Source organism: Barbus barbus (assembly GCF_936440315.1).
Source record: "Barbus barbus genome assembly, chromosome: 7".
In the NCBI taxonomy this organism is placed as follows: domain Eukaryota; kingdom Metazoa; phylum Chordata; class Actinopteri; order Cypriniformes; family Cyprinidae; genus Barbus; species Barbus barbus.
Window position 1 is genome coordinate 16,588,230 of NC_136735.1, and position 24,596 is coordinate 16,612,825.

A 24,596-nucleotide genomic window follows, 5' to 3' on the forward strand; every position below is an offset into this window, starting at 1 on the left:
TTCTTCCATCTTAGAAACATTGCCAAGCTTCGAAACATGCAACCTGTTTCTGATGCAGAAAAGCTAGTTCATGCATTCATGACCTCTAGACTGGACTATTGTAATGCACTGCTAGCTGGTTGTCCTGCATCTTCAATAAACAAGCTACAGATAGTCCAAAATGCAGCGGCTAGAGTTCTTACCAGGTCAAGAAAATATGATCATATTACCCCAATTTTACAGTCTCTGCACTGGCTACCTATTAAGTTCCGTATCATTTACAAAATATTATTACTTGCCTATAAGGCCCTAAATGGTTTAGCTCCTGCATACCCAACTCGTCTTCTACCACGCTACAATCCAACCCGCTCCCCAAGGTCGCAAAACTCTGGGCTTTTGGTAGTACCTAGGATAGCAAAGTCCACTAAAGGAGGTAGAGCTTTTTCACATTTGGCTCCCAAACTCTGGAATAACCTTCCTGATAACGTTTGGGGTTCAGACACACTCTGTTTAAATCTAGATTAAAGACACATCTCTTTAGCCAAGCATTCACATAATGCATCTTATAATCTTGTACTGCAGTTATATCTGATCAAATGTACATTATTATTGTTCTTTAGCTTGGGTTGAACAAATAATTTTTGCTTAGATGGAACAGCAGCTACGCTAATTATGTCTCTATTTGTTTCTCTGTTTCAACTAGGAATTACAGAAGCTTCAGTCTGGATCCAACCCTTAAATGATCTGAGATGACCAAACACCTGAGAAAAGATAATGTCAACCCCTCAGAGGACCTCAGAGGATGCCAATGCTCAGACAACATACAGAATTACCAAATTTTGCCATAAGTTAAATATATTAAGGTTCTGCAATATATAAATATATTGTGGAAACTTAATTTCCGGTAGAGCTGCTTTGCAACGATTTATATTGTAAAAAGCGCTATACAAATAAACTTGAACTAAAGTGTTACCAATGTACAGCCAAATAAACTAGAAAGATTCAGAGAATTTTCTTGCAGATACTGTGCATGCACATTAGCATGCATTTTCTTCCAGGCAATATGCACATGTACACATTGTTAATGTTGCTGGGCAGCCGAGAGTCAGTTCACCCGTGAGTAGCTGAAGGAATGTTTACGCAAATAATGAGTCAGAAAGTCCAACCTTGAACTTTAATGCCTTTTTCTCACCTACAGTTTCTGAGGAAAGAATCTCATATGGTCAAGTGAAGGCAGGGTTTGGTTTCTATCAACACCTAACACAGTTTGGCACTGTGTGTTTACATTTTTCCAACAGAACATCAGAGAAAATATGTTTTGCACAAACCAAAGGGAAGTGAGCTCTAACCTAACATGAAGTTTGGACTGCTTTATTCTGGAATCCACATTCAGTATGTGCGGTCTGGAAGGCATGAAAGTAAAGTCCAGTGGAACAGAGGTTGAAATGAAAAATTTAAAAAAATCTCTGCTTTCTCCGTTCTTGGATAAATTTCCTCAGTCTCCCTTGTCTTCATGCTCTATGGCCTGGATTCCAAAAGCAGAAAGCTAAAAAGAATTGTGGGAGTTCTGGGAGGAAATCTGAAATCCCCCTCTCTGTCAGGACATTACATGGAAAAAAAGAGTAGCAGAGAAAGTGAAAAAGATAGTTAGTATATAAGAAGGGATAGGCCAGTTGTCCTGACCTTGATTCAAATAACCTTGGGAATGATTCAGGCAGCTGTGCGGTCCTGCCCTCACAGAACACCCATTCTCAATCATTTTATTATTTCTTTTTTTTTAATGAAGCCAAGCCCTTTGTAAGGTCATCCAGAGAGCTAGCATGCTAGTCCTCAACCCACAAACACTTTAGAATGAAGCTCATCACAACAACCATAAAATTACAAGCTAGATTCAGTCCAGACAGTACAAAAGGTAAAACTTAATCTGAGTCGGCGCCAATAGCCTTATGGTTAGTGCGTCGACATACAGCGCAACTGCGCTCACGGTGACCCGAGTTCGATTCTCGTCTCAAGGTCCTTTGCTGCTCCCACTCCCCTCTCTCCTCCCAGTGCTTTCCTGTCATCTCTCTACTGTCCTATCTATAAAAAGGCATAAAAAGCTCATAAAAATAACAACAGCAAAAAAATTAAAAAAAACTTAACTTGAAATTGTACAATAACTGAAGCTACTGAATATATGCTTGCAGCTGGGTATCAAGACAGATTTTCTGATTTACTCAATTCAGTTCTAATTTGATTCAGATTAAATTGGTTATTTATATATATTAACTATACACTCACCTAAAGGATTATTAGGAACACCATACTAATACTGTGTTTGACCCCCTTTCGCCTTCAGAACTGCCTTAATTCTACGTGGCATTGATTCAACAAGGTGCTGAAAGCATTCTTTAGAAATGTTGGCCCATATTGATAGGATAGCATCTTGCAGTTGATGGAGATTTGTGGGATGCAAATCCAGGGCACGAAGCTCCCGTTCCACCACATCCCAAAGATGCTCTATTGGGTTGAGATCTGGTGACTGTGGGGCCCATTTTAGTATAGTGAACTCATTGTCATGTTCAAGAAACCAATTTGAAATGATTCGAGCTTTGTGATATGGTGCATTATCCTGCTGGAAGTAGCCATCAGAGGATGGGTACATGGTGGTCATAAAGGGATGACATGGTCAGAAACAATGCTCAGGTAGGCCGTGGCATTTAAACGATGCCCAATTGGCACTAAGGGGCCTAAAGTGTGCCAAGAAAACATCCCCCACACCATTACACCACCACCACCAGCCTGCACAGTGGTAACAAGGCATGATGGATCCATGTTCTCATTCTGTTTACGCCAAATTCTGACTCTACCATCTGAATGTCTCAACAGAAATCGAGACTCATCAGACCAGGCAACATTTTTCCAGTCTTCAACCGTCCAATTTTGGTGAGCTCGTCCAAATTGTAGCCTCTTTTTCCTATTTGTATTGGAGATGAGTGGTACCCGGTGGGGTCTTCTGCTGTTGTAGCAGCAACTGCCATGTGATTGGTTGATTAGATAATTGCATTAATGAGAAATTGAACAGGTGTTCCTAATAATCCTTTAGGTGAGTGTATATACATATATAGTAATTTTGATATAAATATATATTATAGTAATTTTGCATTTCTCTCAGACATACTCTCTACTATTTTTATAAATCAGAGGTTCTCAATAAGGGTTGCAATAAGCCTTACAAAACGTCCAATGGGGCCGCAGGATAACTAAAAAGTAGCTTATTTAAAGCAAGTAGGGATGCCACAATTCTCAATATAATAATCGAATAATTCGGTACGATGACATCCACAATTCAATACGTGCTTGTGAATTGCGTTTATTTTATTATGGTTCCTGCGGAGAGCATTTTTTCAAGTGCAGGAATAATTGTTAATCGCCTCAGGTCCTGTCTTTCATCAGACCGCGTTGACATGTTTATTTCACTGAACAAAAAATGCATAGTCTGAGTAAGCAAAATGGGCATTGTTTTGTTTTTAGACGATATAGCCTATGTGACATAGCCCTATGTTTTTAAAAGCTGTTCCATGATAAATTGTCCTATTGTTTTGACTTGATTTTTAATATGTTGGCTAACGTTATACAAAGATGAAGAGTTCTGTTAGGCTATTGATTGATTTTCGATTGTTCTGCATTGCCCTAGCTGATTTGAATAAATAAGTTATGCATTGGCTGATGTTAAGTGTATGCCCTTCCTTTTATTACTTCTTGACGGCCGAATAAAATTAAATGATGATAACGCGAGGCAAGCATACGGAAAAAAATCGGGACCTGTTTTTAGCGGAATTCATTGAGGGATTTGACAGTGTGATTCATAGATTAAGTATTTCACAATTTATACACACATAAAAATTATATAGACGCAGAGCCATCTTTTGGAGGTTTCTTGCTTTTAGACTAGTCGACTTGTCGGATACAGAACTTCCGTTTAAACGACAGTCAAATTAGTCGTAGTGCACCTCCCTTGTTAATTTAGTTTAAAAATCTAATTTTAAATTGCAAAAAACACTATGCCAAGCCATCAGAACAGAACCAAAAACCTTGGTCTGAAAACTGAGGTGAACCATGGGCTAACTGTATTGTTGCATCCCTTAAAGCGATAAATTAAAATTAGCCTCTTGGCAGTGCATCGACATATAGCGTTTGCACTATTGCATCCTGAATTAGAGTCCCAGCTTGTGGACCTTTCCCGATCCTGCCCCCCTCTCTCTCCCACTGTCAATACTTTCTGGTCAATCAAAATAAAGACAAAAAAGGGCAAAAATTTATCTTTTAAAAAGTTTGAAAACCAGCAGCTTTGTCATAATTACAGCATAAATACTGAAAATATATGGGAGGGAGCTTCAAATACCATTTTGGACAATTAGTGCCTTTAAATGAAAAGGTTGAGAAACTCTGCTGTACATTTCACAGGGCAGTGATTTAAACTGCCTCACATTGTTAAAAGACAAGTTTGTTGATTTTCAACCAGCTTAGTACTGTTACAGTGCTGGTAATGAAGCAAAACATGTCAACCAGCTGTCAAAAGTCTCTTGCAACAAAATCTCTTTTCTAATGACGTGCACTGGTGTGAGGACAGGATACTAATCCCTCCTCTCCAGCAATCCTCTCCAGTCATAAGCAACCCTCTACAATGCCAATTAACCACTCGCATACACAACTAATTAACGTCTATCAAAACATTTCTTGGGTTTGCTTTTCTATGAACACGATGATTTAAGACAAGGCAGTTGTCCCAACTGAATCCCAAACACTGACTGTGAACGCAGCCTAAACAACTCCAGCAATTAGCAGCAGAAGATAATGTAATACAGAGAACATCCTATGCAGCTGGACCAGCTGAATAAATAACCTGCACTAGGTTAGAACATAACGCCAATTGAAACAGTCAAAATAACAAACTTGATGCGCAAACCACAAACTACAGTTCACACAAGCACTCGTGTTTTAGGAAGACAGTGGTTAGGACTTTCACAACCGGAGCATTAGTGTTGTCAAAAATATCGATATTTCGATAAATATCGATACTGAAATATCTGAACGGTACCAATATTAATTTCCCGAAGTATCGATACACCGATACTAGCCGAGCTGTCACTTTCACTTCTCTCCAAAGGCGCGTGGACAAGCACCACACGTGACCGCACTCGTCTCCTTCGCTCTGGTTAAATAGCAAAAGTGAAGTGAATAGAAAGATGACTGCTCTGGTTGTTAAAGAACACAACAGGAGCGCTATCTGTAGGGATCTATGATCTCCGCGATGCAGAGAACGCCACGGAATCCAGTCATAAAAACGGAATTTACAGTTTAACGCGGAATGTCACGGAATTTGTCAAAGTTTGGATGAATTAATCAAAAGTAGGTCATTACACTTAAATCAAATTGCGATATGGACTAGTATCTGTAAATATTAAGCTGCAAAAGTCGATTTAAATATGAATCCTGTATGTTCTGCGCGTCTCTGTGTGAATGTGCTGCATGTGCGGTTGTGTTTACTAATGTGGCGCTCGCGGTGATTTCAGCGTCTGCCGTCTCAATGAGGACATAAATACATCAACAATATCTCCAGAACTGATCTGAAAGGCACTTTACGAGCATTTTACCATTTAATTTGAGTAAAACTAGCGTCATATCATACACACACAGAACTTTAGAAGTATTCACGGCAACCCGTCAAAATAAAAGTTCGGTTTAACTTAGCCTATTAAAGACCGTGTGCCAGAAATAGGCTATATTACTATTATTTAGTAGAATGTACATAATACTACTACTTACTACTACTGTTAATTTTTTTAAAAGAAATAATCACAAAATATTTAAATTTTAATAGTAAATCCCCTTCATTTGCCAAAAATGTAAATGTTTAATTTTCATTAATTCAAATATAAATGAATTAAAATTGTTTTATGCCTTCATCTGATATCCAGTAAAATTTAAATACACAACACAGAATTTCTGAGGGGGAAAACACATTTCATAAGGCTAATGTAAGAATAAATAAAAATTGTTTGTATGCATTCACATAATAGACATGCTAAAACACAGAATTTAGTAACAATAAAACATAAGGTGAGAAAAAAATAAAACATTTCATACGGCCCTAAACGTGTCATTTTTGTTACACTTTTAATAAATTAAATGATAAATTGTATAATTTTCATGATTTTAATGAATTAGACATGCTTTTAGATTAATAGCATTTAATTTGACCATTAAAAAAAAAAGAGTCCAGAAAAATTCAAACGGAAAAAAACGGAATCCAGAAAAATTAAAATGGAAAAATTGAATGTAGAAAAAAATAAAACGGAATTTGGGGAAAAATAAAATGGATTTCATAGGGCGAAATATTTTGGTTATGAAGCAAATGAGAATATCAACAAATAAAACTTTGGATTTTAATTAGTACATGTATTAGTAAACGTTAGTTTCAATTAACATTTAACTAAGATTAATAAAAGATTAATAAATAAATAAAATGCAGTACCTCAAGACATTTTTTTGTTCATGTAAAATATACCGCATGTTCTCGACTTGTTACATTTATCTTTAAATTAAAAAAAATTACCCCCTTAATATTGTGGCAGTTTTTTTCTCCGTGGTATCGAAAATGGTATCGAATATCGATATTTTTCAAGGTATCGTATCGAAGTTAGGAATTCCAGTATCGTGACAACACTACGGAGCATATGGTTGCTCAAAATGATATGCTTCAAAAGCAACGGCGAAATATAAATCAATAATAAAACTATGCATTAACATTTCTCTCACCTTGATCCTGGAATGGTGTCTTCTCTGGGAAATTCTGATATTGTGAAACTTCACTATTAATCCAGTATGAGACGCACGCAAGATAAAAACACGGTGCTAGAGAGTCCCACAACTCTCACAAAATTGCACATGGTCCTATGTCTAGGTGTGTGCAACATCAGCATCACATTTAATGCAAATGATTACAGTTTAACTAGGAGACCCACCATCCACTGTGCTTAAAAAAAACATTCTGGCTGTCCTTGGATGTTGCGCTAAATTGCTGAGTCGGATGTCCGTCTCTTATTCCACACTGCTCCCTTTCCAAAAGACCGCCAAAGTGGCACATACGCAGGACAAGAACAGCAGTATGTTTTCAAGCCGAGGTCATTCCATATCAATCATTAGGGCAGAGAAATAGAGAGAGAGCGATCAATAGCCCTTAACAATAATCCCAGGGGAATGGCCTGGTTTCATTTCCTCTCTACAGTTGGTTTAGTTTCTTTATCTCTCCTTCTGCAGAAGAAATGTGATCTAAGAGCCAGTACAGATGCAGCAGCTGGATCTCTGAAAGCAGCACTGAGATGGGATTCAAACATTAACCAAGGAGCGCAAAATAGAGTGTGGAACAGGGCAAAAACGTAAGCAGGAGAAGGAAAGAGAGGCTTAATCATTTACAGTTTACCATCACACTTGGCTGTGGGACAACAGATGAGCAACCGGTCTCAACTGGGCAAAGATACAAAGTGGAAGTTTCCACTTCGCTGGCAATTTTCATCTTCCTGGTCATCTGTTCCCAACACATACTTTGAGAAAAAGACATCCTGTTTTTCCTCCATTGTCACTCGTTCACTACATGGTTGGTCACGACTAAGTTTAGACTGGTTTATGTTGGGGGGGGGGGGGGGGGGGCTTCCTTAAAGTGTCCAAACGCAGGAGGGTATCCTTAGTTTCTTACACATTAGTTGCAACAACAATAATGATTAACATGCAGTTGCAAATGGAACACTGAGCTGTTTAAGTAACAGTCTATTTCTAAACATTGTGCAGGGACACTTAAGTCAGAACTAGCAACGAGCAAAATGTTTGTGAGCTAACTTATTATTTTGCATGTTATTGTATACAATATGTTATTATACACTAAAAAAATGGTGCTATATAGCACTAAAAGTGGTTCTTGGCTCGTAATCATTGTGGAACCACTTTTGGTGCTATATAGCTTATATCTTTATATCTTTAAAGGTGTTATACAGCACCTTTGTCAAATGGTGCTATGAACTATAAGATGTGCCATATTGCATTGTATTTCTTCAACAAAAATGGCCGACGTAGGTTTGCAAAGCCATGAACATCAAATGCAACGCAACGTCTGCCATTGTTGATAGTTTGTTTAGGCTTGTTCGGGATGGATCGGCCCTGCGTGGACCATTCGGTGCGAGGCATCAGGGTGCTGCGGGAGCAACTGGAAAGCAGACGGCTCTTTATGCTTTTGGATCGCTCTCGCGGTGCTTTAATGTGTTGTGTGCCGATCGAATGATCGATCTGTCTGCATGGCGCCGATGCACCTCAAACAAGTCTGTTGTGTTTTGCGCTGCCGCGGCCGTGCTAGCGAGACGAAACATGAAACGAATTCAGTGACGTAAGACCTGGCTTGGCTCTCTAGCCTGTGGAAAAGCAACCAGTTCTTAAAGGGCTCGCCAGTCGACCAACTAAGAACCGGCAATAACACTGGCTCTGAACCAGCACCTGGTTCCTGCTGGTGGAAAGGGGGTATATCAAGATTTGGTGCTATACAGTTTAAAGTGTATTGTACATGCAACATGATTTTTCACTATATGGTACAAATGTCAAATATATTTGTACTTGGTTTCCAAGTAGATACTAAAATAATATTAAAATGTTATCTTTGCAGTACTTCTAATAATTAGTTTCTCTGTTTTTCGCTGACTTCTTTACTGTTTCTTTATTTTTCTTGAAGAAAAACTGACACGTGTTGTGCTTTAATGATAAAGGGATAGTTCACCCAAAAATAAAATTACCCCATGTTTTACTCATGTTCAAGCCATGCTAGGTACATGTGACTTTCTTCTTTCAGATGAATACAATCGGAGTTACATTAAAAATGAAGGCTCTTCCAAGGTTTATAATGGCTGTGAATGGTGATCAAGATTTTTAAGCAAACTAAAGTGCAAAAATCCATCATTAAAAGTGCTTCACACGGCTCCGATGGGTTAATAAAGGCCTTCAATCAATGCATTTGTGCAAGAAAAATATCCATATTTCTCCCATACATCTCTCATGAACGTGTGTGCAACAGTTTGCGGAAGCTAGAGATAGCAGTTTATTAAGTTTTAAATATGGATATTATATTAACACAAAGGCATCGATTCTGATTATAAAGCCTTTATTAACCCCCAGAGCCATGTGGAGCACTTTTTAAGATAGATTTATGCACTTTTACTGAACTTCATAATCTTGAACCCCATTCACTGCCACTAAGTATGGAAGAGCCAGGGCATTTCTTAATATAACTCTGACTGGATTCATCTGAAAGAAGAAAGTCATATATACAGTACCTTGGACGGCTTGAGGGTAAGTAAATGATGGGGTAATTTTCATTTTTGGGTGAATTATCCCTTTAAGAGAGTGTGTTCAAAGATATTTTAGCTGAGACTTCATTAAATTTGATTCCAATTTTTAAAATTAGCTGGTATCAACTACTAATCTCTGGGTATCGTTACAATCTCTAGTATTGAGAATATAATAATAATAATAAATTATTATTATTTAAACATTTTAATTAAATTTAACTTATTAATTATAATTATTATAGAATGTATTACTAGCAATAATAATAATTAATATTTTAGAAGACTTCACAGAACAGTCAAAGTTTGGTTGTTCACATTAAGTAGGCCCACTAAGAATTAAGTAGAAACCATTAAATCATACCAAGGACTATTTAGCTTTTATTAGTCACTTTTGGAACTAGGCTAACCAAAACAATGCAGTCACCAACCTGATTCACAATAGGTGATGCAGGACTGGAAGGAGCAACATGGTGTTTTTGATTCGCATCTTTTCCTGCAGAGCTGCAGTCCAGCGTTAATGTGATTTGGCCATGGCCATATTAGCTAATGGTAAAAGAGGTTCCCTCTCTCCATTACCCGGGCTTTAATATGGCTGCTCTCAGGAAGCCCACGAGTTACATAAGAGACATTTCAAAAACAATTCCAACCTCTTCCGATCTCTTCCACTTCTGGTCACGAGACTGCAAAGCCAGTAAACACATCAGTGAGCGCACTAATGCACACACAAAACCGCAAACGCTCATAAATGGACTGCAGAACAAGAGAGAGTCCTCTTCGAGCAACACCAGAGGAAAAGCTCAATATAAATACTACGGCTCTTCCAAAACAGGATACCGTCTGGCAGACAAAACTGGAAAGAGTCGGAAGCATAAAGCAGCATCATTCCAACATCTTGTCTTGTATTTACCCGTTGAGGTTGATTGTTGCTAGTCCAGAGTTTTTGGCAAACTGATCTTGCCCCTGTGGTGTTGATGTTCTGAGTTTATGGAAGGTCTGTCTCACTTTTGCTCCACAGCTAGTCTGCAATTCCCTACTCCAATAACCCCTGACCTACAGGAAGTAGACACAATAGACTGAAAATAACAAGAGGCCACCTCCTCCCCCTTTCTCCCTCTCTTCTTTTCCTACACTCCACCTTCCCTTAGATGACAACAACAGCCTTTTCTTTACACAGTGAAGAAGAAAGGCTGCAGCCACTCCAGTGATACCTGTCGAGACTGGGCGCTTTGGGTCTTATAGGTCTTACTGAGTAATATTAATTCACATGTACTTATAGGGTAACTATAAAGTTATGTCATGTAATTATGAATCATTTACTGTTATTACTATATTATAAATACATTTAACACTGTAAAATAAAAAATACGTCAACTAAATATTTGAACTGTCTAAGAACTCTGTTTAAGAAACTGAATACATCGTGATAAATATAGCTAATAAATTAATAAATAGTATACTATACACTACTGTTCAAAAGACGGGGGTCAGTAAGTTTTTTATTTAAATTTTTGAAAAAAAATGTATACTTTTATTCAGCAAGGACGTATTCAATTGATCAGAAACGATGTTAAAGCAACTTATAAAATGTAAAAAAAAAAAAATATTTCAAGTAAATGCTGTTCTTTTGAACTTTCTATTAATCAAAGTACCCTGGAAAAAAATATCATACAAAAATATTAAGCAGCAAAATTGATAATAGCAAGAAATGTTTCTTGAGCAGCAAATCAGCATATTAGAATAAATTCTGAAGGATCACGTGACACTGAAACCTGGAGTAATGCTGGGATTCAAATGAGTATAATATATAACATTTATGTAAAATATACACAATATTATGTTTTACTGAATTATTTCTCAGTTTTATTACTGCATTTTTGATTAATTAAATGAAGCCTTGATGAGCATAAGAGATTTTAACATTAAAAGAAATCTTAGAAGCTTTTGCAAGGTGGTGCACGCTGTTTTTTTCCGGCCAGATAACACGAAAATCTGGACAAAGATGCATTTTGCATAACAAGTACTAATAGAATGTACTAGCAAGATCCAGCCCTACTAAAAAAAAAATAAAAAATACTGGCAAAGTTTTGTAAGATCACAGAATTCATACAGCTTTGTGACTGAGCATGTGTGCGTGTGCACACTCTCAATCTTTCCCACTTCTCTCCAGTAGCCTCTTGTGATAATGTGTGTCATCCCAATCACCCGGCATAATCCAATCTCAGGCCAAGACTAACCACAGCAAATCACATTTAGTGCAGAGACTAGAATTTATTTGGCCCAAATGTAATTGTCCCTATATACCTAAAGAAGCGAGAGGTACAGGAAATGGAGCCGTGGCGTAGTGAAGATAAGGAAAAAGAGGCCACATCCCGGAGCATCCTTCACACGCTTCTCTTGCACTGATTAGATAAGTCCCAAACAATACCACATCTGATGTTTGTCATTCAGTTATTTATGACTGCCATATAACTCTGCAGCAAAAGGAAGACTTCTTAAGTGGCAAATACAATGCATGAGCGACTTGAGCATTAGTGTCCCAAAAGGACTGTGAGAGGTGTGGGTCGCTGGACAGAAGTCTTCTGATCAGTGTTTTCTACTATAATCTCATCCACACCTTAACAGCAGAACTGGATCTGAATCTGGAGCAAGAGAGGCTATAAAGGGCTGTGCAGACAACTCTACAGACAACTGAGAATAATTTCAGCAGTGCATTATAATTTTTAAATATATTGTATAAATGAAAAACATCAACACTGAATACATTACATGTTAAATTATTGCACATCGCGGGTAATAAAGACTAAATAAGAGCTAAAGAATTGTATACCGTTATATCTGTATGTATCTACACTCACAGGATTTTTGAGGTTTGGCCTTAAGAGAATTATTATTACTGGCGATAAACACTAAATACTCATGAAATATTTGTTGATTATGAAGGCAATACAAAATTACAATTCAATAATTTTTTATGTATTTTGGGTTTCATTTTATTTTACGGTGGCCTTGTTACAATGTAATAGTATAAGTACTGAGTAATATATGTAATGTGTTTTTACTATAAGGTTAAGGTTAGTTGCATGTAATTCTGCATAATTTACTGTTATGACTATAGTAAGTGCATGTAACATGTTTGAAAAGGACTCTGTAAAATCACCCGTTACTGTATTTTTGATTCAGCCAGTAAAACTGTTAAAGTAAACAATAAAAGAATCTCTGATTTAAATTTAATTATAAATGCACCGATATAACAAAAAATTAAGTATGTTTATATTATGAAACCCAGGGTAAGAAATATGCTCCTGATCTTTTATAAATATATACTTGAACTGTATAATATGCAATAATAACATAGAATTAAAATATAATATATATATATATATATATATATATATATATATATATATATATATATATATATATATATATATATATTAATATATTAAAATATATATATATATATATATATATTAAAAAAAAATATATATATATATATATATATATATATTTATTAAGTTACTTAGAATAAATTAATACAAAATAAAGATAATTGATACAATAAATCACATTAACAGTTAGACATAAAAAAAAAAAATAAAAAAAAAAATAAATTTTGTGGCTGTGCGCATACATAAATTACAGTCTTGTTAAAGTCCGAGCAGGTGGTAAAGGGTTAGAGGTGTGTACAACACATGATTTCAGCCCATTAGAGCAATGACCCCCTACAGAGAACATTGTGTACTGGTGCAGACTGGGAGAAAACATGCCTGCAGGTCACTCGTTAACATATGTGATGATTTAATTAACATTATGTGGAATATATGGGAATGGAGATGGACATTAACTTTCTCTGAACATTGACACTTTTTTTAGTTGTAGCACTGATTGTGATTTATGAGTTTTAATTATAACGTTTCCTGACATTTTAGGTAAAAAAATAAATAAAATGTGCTGATCTTGCCACATGTATCACCAGTATAACAATATTTGTGTTGTTAATAGACACAATGGAAACAGCAGATTGTGCTGAACAAACACTTATGTCTTTCCCTTCTTAATGATTCTATAGATAAAGACATAAGCCTTCATCACAGCCTCTCTCCCATGTGCCACAATTAAAAGTAGTTCAGTGAATACACAGAAGCTGTCTGTGGTTCACCCTCACTTGCACTGAAGCACTGTTTGACGTGTTATGATAAGACACTTCTGAAGGACAACTAAACTGTGACTGCTGTACTACAGCGTGCTTGTCAAAGTAGAAACCAGGTCACTGATCAATAGCTATTAACCTAATGTAAAGTTCACTCAGGCTGCTGATAGATACACAGACACTTCAGTTTAAAATAATTACAATTTTTGAACATACACCATTGTAGTAAGAAATTAGAATTGAAAGTATCTTGGAGTAGATTTCAGAGCAGCATTATCAGTGCTCCTATGGCCGAGAGATATTTTTAAAAAGTAGCTACATTATATAAAAGTTGATTTGTTTAATTGTGCTTTAGGGTAACCAGAGTTCAATTCCCAGCTTGTTATCCACTATGATCCTATTCACCTTCTTTCTCAGACTATCCTGTTTGAGCAATAAATAAATTAGCAATCAATTTAGTAATAAATCTTTAAAAAAATGTGTTTTAGGGTTTCAAGACCCTTTCAAAAACAAATAAAAAATCTATCATATATTAGAACGTTTTCGTATGTTAAATATGGTTATTATTTGGTTGTAAATTGATATTTAAAAAATTAAAAAGTAATAAACTTTATGATATGTCTACATTACTTTAAAATCACTAATTTGATGAATTTTAACTTTATTTTTAGTTATCCAAGTTTTAGTAATTGCAATGTAAAAACTTAATAAATACAAATAATTTTTAAAATATCTGTAGTATAACTGTAGTATAAATATTTTTTATTTTACAAGCAATGAGACTTTTTTGTAGGTGTTTAAGCCTTTATACATCAAATTATTTTGTTAACGATGATAAATTAAGTATAAATAAAATGAATGACATTGTCAAAGAATTGAATGAGTATTTTGTAAATATTGGGAGCAATTTAGCAAAAGTGATCGTGGAGCAAAGAACTGGGGATAGGATAGATTAAATTAATATTTCCAGTAATGATTATTCAATGTTTATAAGGGGAGTTGACGAAAAGGAAATACTCGACATTGTTAACAACTGTAAGAATAAATATTCCACTGATTGTAATATTGACATGTCGTTAATAAAAAGTATTATAGAACATATAGTAAAACCATTTACACACATTTGTAATCAGTCCTTTCTAACAGGAATATTCCCTAGTAATATGAAAACAGTTTAAGATATTCCTATTTTTAAAAGTGGAGATCGTTACTCTTTCCCAGTTCTCGAAAATTTTAGAGAAAATATTTGTGCGTAGGCTTCATAATTTTATAGATAAACACAAATTGAGTGATCATCAGTATGGTTTTAGAACAAGAAGGTCGACCGCAATGCTGTCATGGAACTGGTGGAAGAGATTTCTTCTTCAATGGATAATAATGAATATACTGTGGGGGTGTTCCTAGATTTAAAAAAAGCTTTTGACACTATCGATTATGGATTATTAATGATGAAACTGGAGAGATATGGTATAAGAGGGAAAGCTTTTGCTTGGATAAAAAGTTACCGTGATAACAGACACCAATTTGTACAAATTAATAATGTTAAATCAGATTTAATGAAAGTTATTTGTGGTGTGCCGCAAGGTTCGGTGCTAGACCTTAAGTTGTTTGTACTGTACATAAATTATATTTGTAAAGTGTCTAAAGTATTAAAAATGGTTTTGTTTGCTGATGATACTAATTTATATTGTTCTGGGAAAAGTTTGGAACAGTTTCTGAATACAGTGGAAGTAGAATTGAGGGTTTTCAAAAAATTGTTTGAAGATAACAGATTTTCACTGAATTTAAGTAAAACAAAGTTTATAATATTCAGTCATCGACAAAGTAACAATAACGTGAAACTAGTGCTGACAATCGATTAAAAAAATTAACTAATTAATCACACATTTTTCTAAAATTAATCGTGATTAATCACGCTTAACCCCACCTAACATTCAAGTTTTTAAATAAACAATCTTCAAATGTACAATGTACAAACAACATAAAGACAGTATATTTTTTATATTTCTTTAATGGTATCTTTTTTATGATTGAAGGCCAGCATCACTGATATCAATACTACTGATGTCTCTATAAAAAAAAAAAAAGTTTGCCCCCTGAATATTTAACCATTGACTGTAGCCATTCAGCATTACAGTATAATTGAGAGCTATCAATTTTAACATTTATTAGACTTAACGTCTAATTTAAGTGAACTTAAAACAATCTTCACATGAACCCATTATAATAAATGACATATTTAGCTAGCTGTGACCTTCAGCAGAAATATACAGAAAATGAATACTTACCAAACACTAAATTCTAAATTAAATATAGATGAACCCCTTAAAACTATAAAAGTTATTGATTTGCTCTTTTTTCTTTTGTACTTGGATTAATAGACATCACAGCAGCTGGTTATTAACTTATTTGCCTGCTATTGTTTTAAAAGCTGCTGCTGCTGAAGGTGATGGGGATCTGACATGCATCTTATTTTCTCACAAATCTCTTAACATTTTCTGACTCACTTCAGGTCTGAAAGTCTCAACTAATGAGCGGATGAGTTGAATTGGGTATTTTAGATGAGGGAGACAGTGCTGGAGTTTTTAAAACCATTTCAGAGACATGTACTTAAATGTGACGCATATATAACATATTGCATGCATGCACACAGTTTAAGGCAGCTTTAAATCGCCTTTTTGGTAACTTCATGCCTTAACTGACGGCCTAACTACGACATTGCATGCACGTAGTTTCTTTCGCTGTATGATATGAAATGATATAGGCTACAACGCGCACCGGCACCTATGTGCATGTATTTGAAGAGTGCGCGCTACGAGCACAGTATCTTTTACGCGCTTGTTTGACTCGCGTCTGGCGTGGAGGCGACGTATAGAGCACGTGTCTGAAACTTCTCCCGTTTGATGTGGTCATAAAGACATTCTGCATCTAAATAAACGCAATCCTTTGCAAGAAAAAAAGAGACAGAGGCAGCAGTTGCGAATGGGGTGGCCAACCCTAGCCCGGCCCTGCGTTAATTGCATTAAATATTTTTAACGCGTTAATCTGAAAATAATTAATAGCATGCGTTAACGCGCTAATTTTGACACCACTACGTGAAACTAATGATTAATAATAAGGAAATAGAAAGTGTGTATGAAAATACATTTTTGGGTGTTATAAATATAAAATAATAATAATAAATATATATATATTATATATATATATATATATATATATATATATATATATATATATATATAGTATTGTGCGCTCACAGTTCCATACATTACTTATTGTGTGGAGGTGTGGGGTCACACATATAAAACCAACTTAAATTCAATATATAGGTTACAAAAGAAAGCTAGGATTGTTAAAAAGGTTGATTATTACAAACCAACAAATAAATTGTTTATTAATTTACATGCATTAAAATTTGTCGATTTAGTTGATCTACTGTATATACTTTACAGTTAATGTACAAAGTTTACAATAATTTACTTCCAAATTGTATTCAGAGGCTGTTCAAAATAAGAGAAAGTCAGTATAATTTAAGAGGATTGTATATGCTCAAAAAAGTAAGGGCAATAACTAATGCTAAAAGCAGGTCCTTATCTGTTAAAGGGGTAAATCTATGGAATAAATGTGATAAGGAACTAAAAGTATGTCATTCACTTTGCCCATTTAAGAAAATGTATAAAAACAAGGTGAAAAATAATTATATGACTCAGTATAAATAAATTGTGGTTGTATTGTTTATTTTGAATTATGTTTGAATTATTTAACTTGGTGAAAAGTGTCGCCCTTTCAGTTAATTATGTATAAAAGGTAGGCATAATAAGCAAGGCTTCTGCCTACTCCTTTTTCGGTAACAATGTATTTTATTTATTTTGTGAAAATTTGTTTGTGAGGACCGGAATAAAATTATTATTGATTGATTGATTGATTGATTGAAATACTAGTTAGCCAATTTCATGCTTTGGATAGCTTTTTACAGCATGCTGAAAACCATTTTCGTGACTATTTAATTATTCTGTATAAAAGCCCAACTTTGATTTAATTCACTCTGCTTGATCGCTTTTACTATACGCTGTTCATATAATGCTAATATCCAGCAAACCCTGATGTGTGTTTATATAATACGACTAACTGTCTAGCAGCTAAGAAAGTACTGTTCAATAATATGATTATATTGGCCAATATATCATGCCTGACCACATGCAACACTTAGAGACTAATATGTATAATAATGCTGACATTTAAAAACAAAAGCACAAACGTTTGCAAGTGTATTTATGAGAGTGTGTAGAGTGGCCTTTATAAAGCCATCTATAAGACATTTCAAAGGTTACGGATTACGTCTAAGCACTAGCTGTGGAACACCAAGTGGTAAGGCATGGGCTAGTCATCTGACCAAGAAGGAGAGAAACAAAGGGGCATGACATCAACAAACTCAGATATACGCAAACAGGGTAGGCACTCTTTTCTTCAGTTCCCTCTATCCCTGCTCTTTGAGCCAAGGGGGCGATAGTTATGCTGGCATAAAAAAGGTCAGCGGGGTGGCACTTCGCCTGCATGAGTCAACTGCCCTCCTCCCCGATCCCCTTTCCTTTCCATCTATCACTCTCAAAGTCACATGTCTCCGTCAAAGCTGCGTCATTCACATTCAACACATTCTTCTGGCCTTGGCAGCCTTTCTTCACATGACTGGAGCACTGCTTGGGTCTCTCCGACCGCCTGCCCAAACAAACAATTCCCTCTTTTTTAGTACCCAAAACACCCTGTGCACAGGATAGCAGGGGCCAAAAACGGACAGTGACCTCCAAGACTCAGGTGTCAGGAAGAAAACCCAGACAAGACTTTCTAAGTTTTTCAGCTTATTTGGCTAGTACACCAACGTTAAACATGACTGCTAGAAAAGGTGGTAACACTTTAGTATAAAGACCAATTCTCACTATTAGTTGCTTATTAACATGCCTATTATTAACATATTGGCTGATGTTAGTGCTTGTAAAGCACATTCGGCTTGACCATATTCTACATCCCTAATTCCTAAACTTAACAACTACCTTAACTATTAATAAGCAGCAAATTAATAGTTTCCTGAGGCACATGTCACAGATAGCCTAATGGGTTGTTAATAGTGAGAATTGGACCTTTAAAAATAAAGTGTGAGCAAAAAGGCTGTAAATACGCACAAACCACAAAATACAGTTTTCACACCTTTCGAACAAAATCGTAGAAATTCATTTCCAAAACATTTATTTCCTGTTATGCATAAAAGCACAGGATCTGCTGTCACAATGAGCAACTTCTCACAAACTAAATTTTTCATATTTAATTACTAAAACTATTCATATTGAATAATTTCTTTTTTTATTTTTCTAGGCCTATTTTAAAATTCCCTGATATTTCCATGACCATAAGAACTCTAAAAACCATACACCAAAGAACACTGCAAGACTAGTTGTTTTTATATTGAAGTTGCAACATAACAGATCGTTTCTTCTGTATTCTGATGTTTCCCCAGGTGAAATGAAAAACTTAGTTCTATCCATCAGTTGTTGATTGGACGGAGGGAGATGTGAATGTGAGTTTGCTATAGATTAAGAAAAAGAAGTTTAAGCACATTTTTTTGGCAACATCCAGCACACATCACCAGAGAGAAGGTGCTTTTTAATTAAAAATTACAAGGTAAAATAAATAAAAAACAAAAACAAAAAAAAACAACAAAACATGCATGGATAAATCAGTCATAAGATCAATAACATGCATTTATTTAATAGATAAGGTGAAATTAAATTTCACTCAAACTTTAATAAAATATAAAAAGTTATTTCTGAAGGACACAAAACTCAGAACAAAAAGTTAAAATGCATAATTTCTGTGCAGCTGGCATCATCAAACATTTCCAAACATGTTTTGCGAACACTCTCTAATGGTTTCCATTGGTTAGTCAAACAGACAGTCCCATGCCAACGCCTTGTTTGAGCCGCTGCTGTTTTGGGCTCTCAAACAAACACTAATGTTTTGATAATGTCACAGAGTGTCAGTGTCTACAAGTTTTAAGGAAATCATCCTACAAAATGGCTCACTTACAGATTTTCCATTAAGCAGAGACAGGTAAAAGCATGCACACCAAATAAATTTAAGCTTTCACACATGCACCGGATGCAAATTTAAATTGGGTGGGAAAAAAACATGTAAATGGTCATCATCAAACAGAGAATATAATAACCCAGTGAATGTTTCAGGTTCCAAAGTCAAGCATACACACTCCGCAGTTAAAACACCTGCAGGGTGTAAGCACCTGCTCATATAGAGACCACAACAGAAACTCTAGAGCCACTCGTCTGCAGTGTAAGCCAGGTGTCTTTCTCCAAAACCAGTAAGATCAACAAAACGTGCAATGAGGAAATGAAAGGAACCCGTACTGACCTTGAGAGATGAGCAGATTTACTGGAGTGAAACTTAATCCAAACTTCTCGGAAAAAGCATAATGAAGGTTACTGAACTAATAATTAGGAATCAAATGAAGGCTGTAAACAAGACATCCCGAATCAGCACTTCTGGAGTGGACAAGGTGTCCACAGCACTGCATTCACATCAGAAACAAGCCTGTGGTCTGCATGGTCTATACTGAAGGAATTTTTGCTTCTCACAGCTATACACATGAACACTATCTCTGTTGGCACGATGCCAGGCTGGAGATATCAAGCCACATTGAACAGCGCTTCTAATGCAATCAGGAGAGAGAGCACTCTCACAGACTGTCGCTGAGAGCTCACTCGCAACGAGGGGGAAGGGTAGTCCAATGCGAGCCAGGCCCCAGCAGACTCACGGTAACCTGAGAAATTACACGGGGTGGCGGCGGCATTTCACAGCTTGTCTCCAGCTTGACCCCTCCTACACACTCCTAGTAGCCCACTGTGATCCTGAGTAGGGACAGGGAGAGGCTGGGAATCATTTAATCCAAAACCTAGAAGCCCCTCGTCCACCTCTTTATTGTTCAAACACCATAACTGGTCTTAACCATATTAAATATGTAGCAGTTTACAATAAGTTTCAACTTGATAAAGAGTTAGTTTACTAACTCTTAAAAATGAAAGTTCTGTTATCATTTACTTACCAGCAAATGAGTTTCTGTTACAGTTAGAGTTGAGTTTCCATTTCCCATATTTAATACGCTCTTGCACGTGTGTGATGGGTCAGTGTTTAAACGTGAATAAGAGCCTATCTGTTCATCATATAAAGCAATTTTGTCTCTTCAGGTGACTTGGATTACATTATTCATATATACTTTTTATAATCTCTTTATTAACTTTTTAAAGTGTCAAAGTTTTGGACTTTGACACTTTAAAAGGGACAGAAATCTCTGGTTTTATTAGAAGCATCCTTAATTCGTGTCTCAAATATAAATGAAAGTCGTATGGGTTTGGAAAGAGATGAGGGAGAATAAAGTATAAAAATCTTCACTTCTCAATGTGGTCTTTTTTTATTAATCTAGGTTCATCTTAATTTTTAAATATACTGTTGTTCGTTGTTAATTCATTCATAATAAATTAACGGATGTTAAAAATGTAATATGTAAGATATGTTTTGTGTTTAATTATTCCGTATTGCTTATTGTTAGTTCAAGGTACCTACAAAGTGTTACCAAAACTGTAACCAAAACCTACCCATGCCATTTTAATAGTTTAAAGGTAACACTTTAGTATAGGGACCAGTTCTCACTATTAACTAGTTGTTTATTAGCATGCCTATTAGTAAAATATTGGCTGCTTCTTAGTACTTATAAAGCACATATTCAGCATGGCCATATTCTACATCCCTAAACCTACCCAATACCTAAACTTAACAACCACCTTACTAACTATTAATTGGCAGCAAATTAGTCGTTTATTGAGGCAAAAGTGTAGTTAATGGTTTGTGAAAAGTGAGATTTTGACCTTAAAATAAAGTGTGACCAAAATAAATTGTTAATATTTTACTATCATTACATATTGTGTATCTTTAACTACACAATGCCATATGAACAACCAGTCAGTAATGATACCAATTCAAGTTTCACAACTTTAATTACATAAAGTATGCAAGGTTCGAAAATCTGGCTATACAGTGCACACATACTGAAGATAAACCCAAAGTATGCTTTCATGAATCAACAACAGCGACTAGTATGTTTGTTTTTGAGTACAGCAGGTAAAGACAATGTAACAGAAACAAACTTTTTTCATCAATATTTTGCTGGTTCCACTTAGACAGCTAACTCAAACTGAGTAAAATAAAATTCCTTTGCCATGGATGCAGTGAACAGTAAAGCAGGAATCACTGCCTTAAACGTTCAGCATGCCGCACGATTTCAGGGTATTATTTTGCTTTCTAATTGTGCATTAACATCCCTATTCCTACATATTATTAGTGCATTAATGAAGATTTATTTTCCATGCTTGCACAGAGATTGTGATTTGCCTAGTAATATAGTACACAAAAAGAGCCTGTCATGTGAGAATGCAGAGAAGCCAAATTTTTGGTTATGGCCACTGGCCAAGAATTTTCATTTCATTTTGGAGCAGCACAATAAACTAATCCAGGTTGCATATCTCTGATGTAATATTCACAGGGCACACATTTTCTTTTACAGTAAATTTAGATTATTATGTCAGTCATTCTGGAGTGTCACTACAATAGCCAAAACTGATTCTTCAATCCCACACAGGTCTGTTTTCCAGCGCAGCTCCTGCAGCCTACTCATTTCACTCTCTCTCCAACACCTCCTCTTAATGTACTCAGGCCCATGACTAGGCTTTATTCCAAATAAAGAGAAAGAGCTTTCTACAGCCATCTGGGAAGCATCAGCAGCGGTAGCACAGCAGCACAGGAAATGGTCGCCATGCTGCTGTCAGGCAGCTGGGTCTGCAAGAGAACGACACGTCAGGAGCAGAAGAGCAACAGAAGAGAAAGGATGGAAAGAGAGACAGCGCAAGGGGGGCAGATGAGTAGCCTCACAAACTTACACTCCTGTGCATCATGGGACTCTAGGAAAAAAAGAGGCTCTGAAACAAACCTTGTAAAGTGTATATCTATGCTTTTCCCCATGTTAATACAGTATATGATTACAGTCTAACGCCCTATTCGGATGAGATTAGTTTTACAGGGGTAGATGGGGTGATGTAATTTTATCACAGGACGTCTGTAATATTAATGGCCAATTCGCACGGGATTAGAAATCTCAGTAAAACTATCAGAAGTGGGAGGGGTAACTCGATTTACGCACCGCCGTCACCTGCCTGTCGTCACATGCGTGTTATGTTACTTCCTGAATGTAAGTGCCCTTCATCGTTCTGTAACAGTAAAAATGCTTGAGATGGTTTAGACAAGACGAGTGATGCGCTGAGTGATTGACAGGAGGCATGACTATGTAGCACTGCTGCGTGTGATATGAACTCGCTGTCAGAGAGAGAGGAAGATTAGCGTAGCTGGTATTATTTGACTAATCCTGCATCGTTTTATGTTGAAAGGAATTGAGGTTTGCCACCGACTTGTCGCTCTGCCTAGAACGCAACTGAACGTTTTTTTAAGCGCCTCCATATTTGAAAAACTGCAGAAAATTACAGGAAATTACGGAATGTTTATGTATATTTTTAGTATTAGTATCACCTGAGGTCATTTCTCGCCATAATCTTTACTGACATTGTCTGTCATGATTACTGAGATGGCGCATTCGGACGGGACTAAAATAACTGAGAAGCTCTGGTAATAAATTACTTTACCCCACCTCCCCATGTAAAACTAATCCCGTCCGAATAGGGCTTAAGATGTGTTGAATCTCAGGGATTAGCCTAAAATAAAATCTGCTTCATACTGCAACCTTTTAATAATAATAATAATAATAATAATAATAATAATAAAACTATTATTATCATTATCTTCCAAATTAATTAACTGCTAAGTTACAATATTTTATATTTAACATTACTAAGTTATAATTTTAATTGAATAATATTAATATTATTATTAATATTGACTAAATTAGTTGTTTATTTTATATTAAAATAATAATAATAATAATAAAACAATCATGATCATTAAAATATGAAGTTACATATTTAACATTACTAAAATAGATATTATAATTGTTATTTATTGATGTTATTATCATTATTATTATTAATAATAATTAGTAATATAATTGACTAAATTAGTTATTTTATCATAAAATAATAATAATAATAATAATGATGATGATAACAACAATAAAAACCATCATTATCATTAAAATATTTACAGTTACAAATGTTATATTCATTTAACTTTACTAAAATAGTTATTATAATTAGTTTATGTTATTAATATTATACTTTTTATAGTTTATATTATTATTATATAATTAAAATGAATTATAATTATTAAATAAATATAATAAATACTTCATTTATATGATCAATATTTAAAACAACAACAGCAACAATGATAATAATTGATGTTGTAATTGCAACCTGCATACAAATCCAAAAATTCTGGCACTAAGAGTGCATGATACAGTTCAGTCATTTCAGACACAGATCAGCCCGAAACATTCCTTGAACAAACCACAGGTTCCATCTTCGGTTGATAGTGTATGTTTATGGGGAAGAACTGTGTCCTTAAAATAGCACCTTCCAAAAAAGAAAATGCTCAAATCTATTCTTAAACTGGGCTCACCCAAGACGTCTGCATCACAAGATTTGCCAACTTGAACTAAATGTCTGCTCCACTTCTCCTCTAAAATGTGTTTTCATCAGCTGCTAACTTCTTTCAGTAAAACTATTCATTCAAGAATGGACAAACCAGTGAGGTCGACTTGATCATTTAGAGCTTATCCATAGTGATTTAAAGGGGAAGAATTAAGAGAAGCAACCTCAAGTCAGCACTTGTAATAAACTGACTGACTTCAACAATACTGTATGTGTCAAGAAAAGTACTAAGCTAGTTTTGTGCAATAAAACATTATATGTAGCCTGTTTATTTTTTGAATGTCTAGGAGTAGAAATGTTGTTGCATTCAATCTAGGCTATTTTCTGAATGTCATAGGACTTGACTTATCCAATATATTATTAAATATAATATATTGGATA

The 24,596-nt window shown here is 35.4% G+C and overlaps 1 protein-coding gene across 6 annotated transcripts in view; it reads right to left on the reverse strand.

The window, feature by feature from the left end:
* The window catches only part of LOC306873083 (GRB2-associated-binding protein 1-like), a 97,520-nt gene that overhangs the window by 43,456 nt on the left and 29,468 nt on the right, over nucleotides 1–24,596 (reverse strand). For 2 of the 6 annotated variants that reach the window (XM_079422108.1, XM_079422106.1), the window contains exon 1: nucleotides 19,918–20,395. The exons of the other annotated variants lie outside the window; for them this stretch is intronic. The gene's annotated coding sequence lies outside the window, so the exon portion shown is untranslated. Of the gene's footprint in view, nucleotides 1–19,917; nucleotides 20,396–24,596 lie in introns of those variants that run through there. 6 annotated transcript variants of the gene reach the window in all.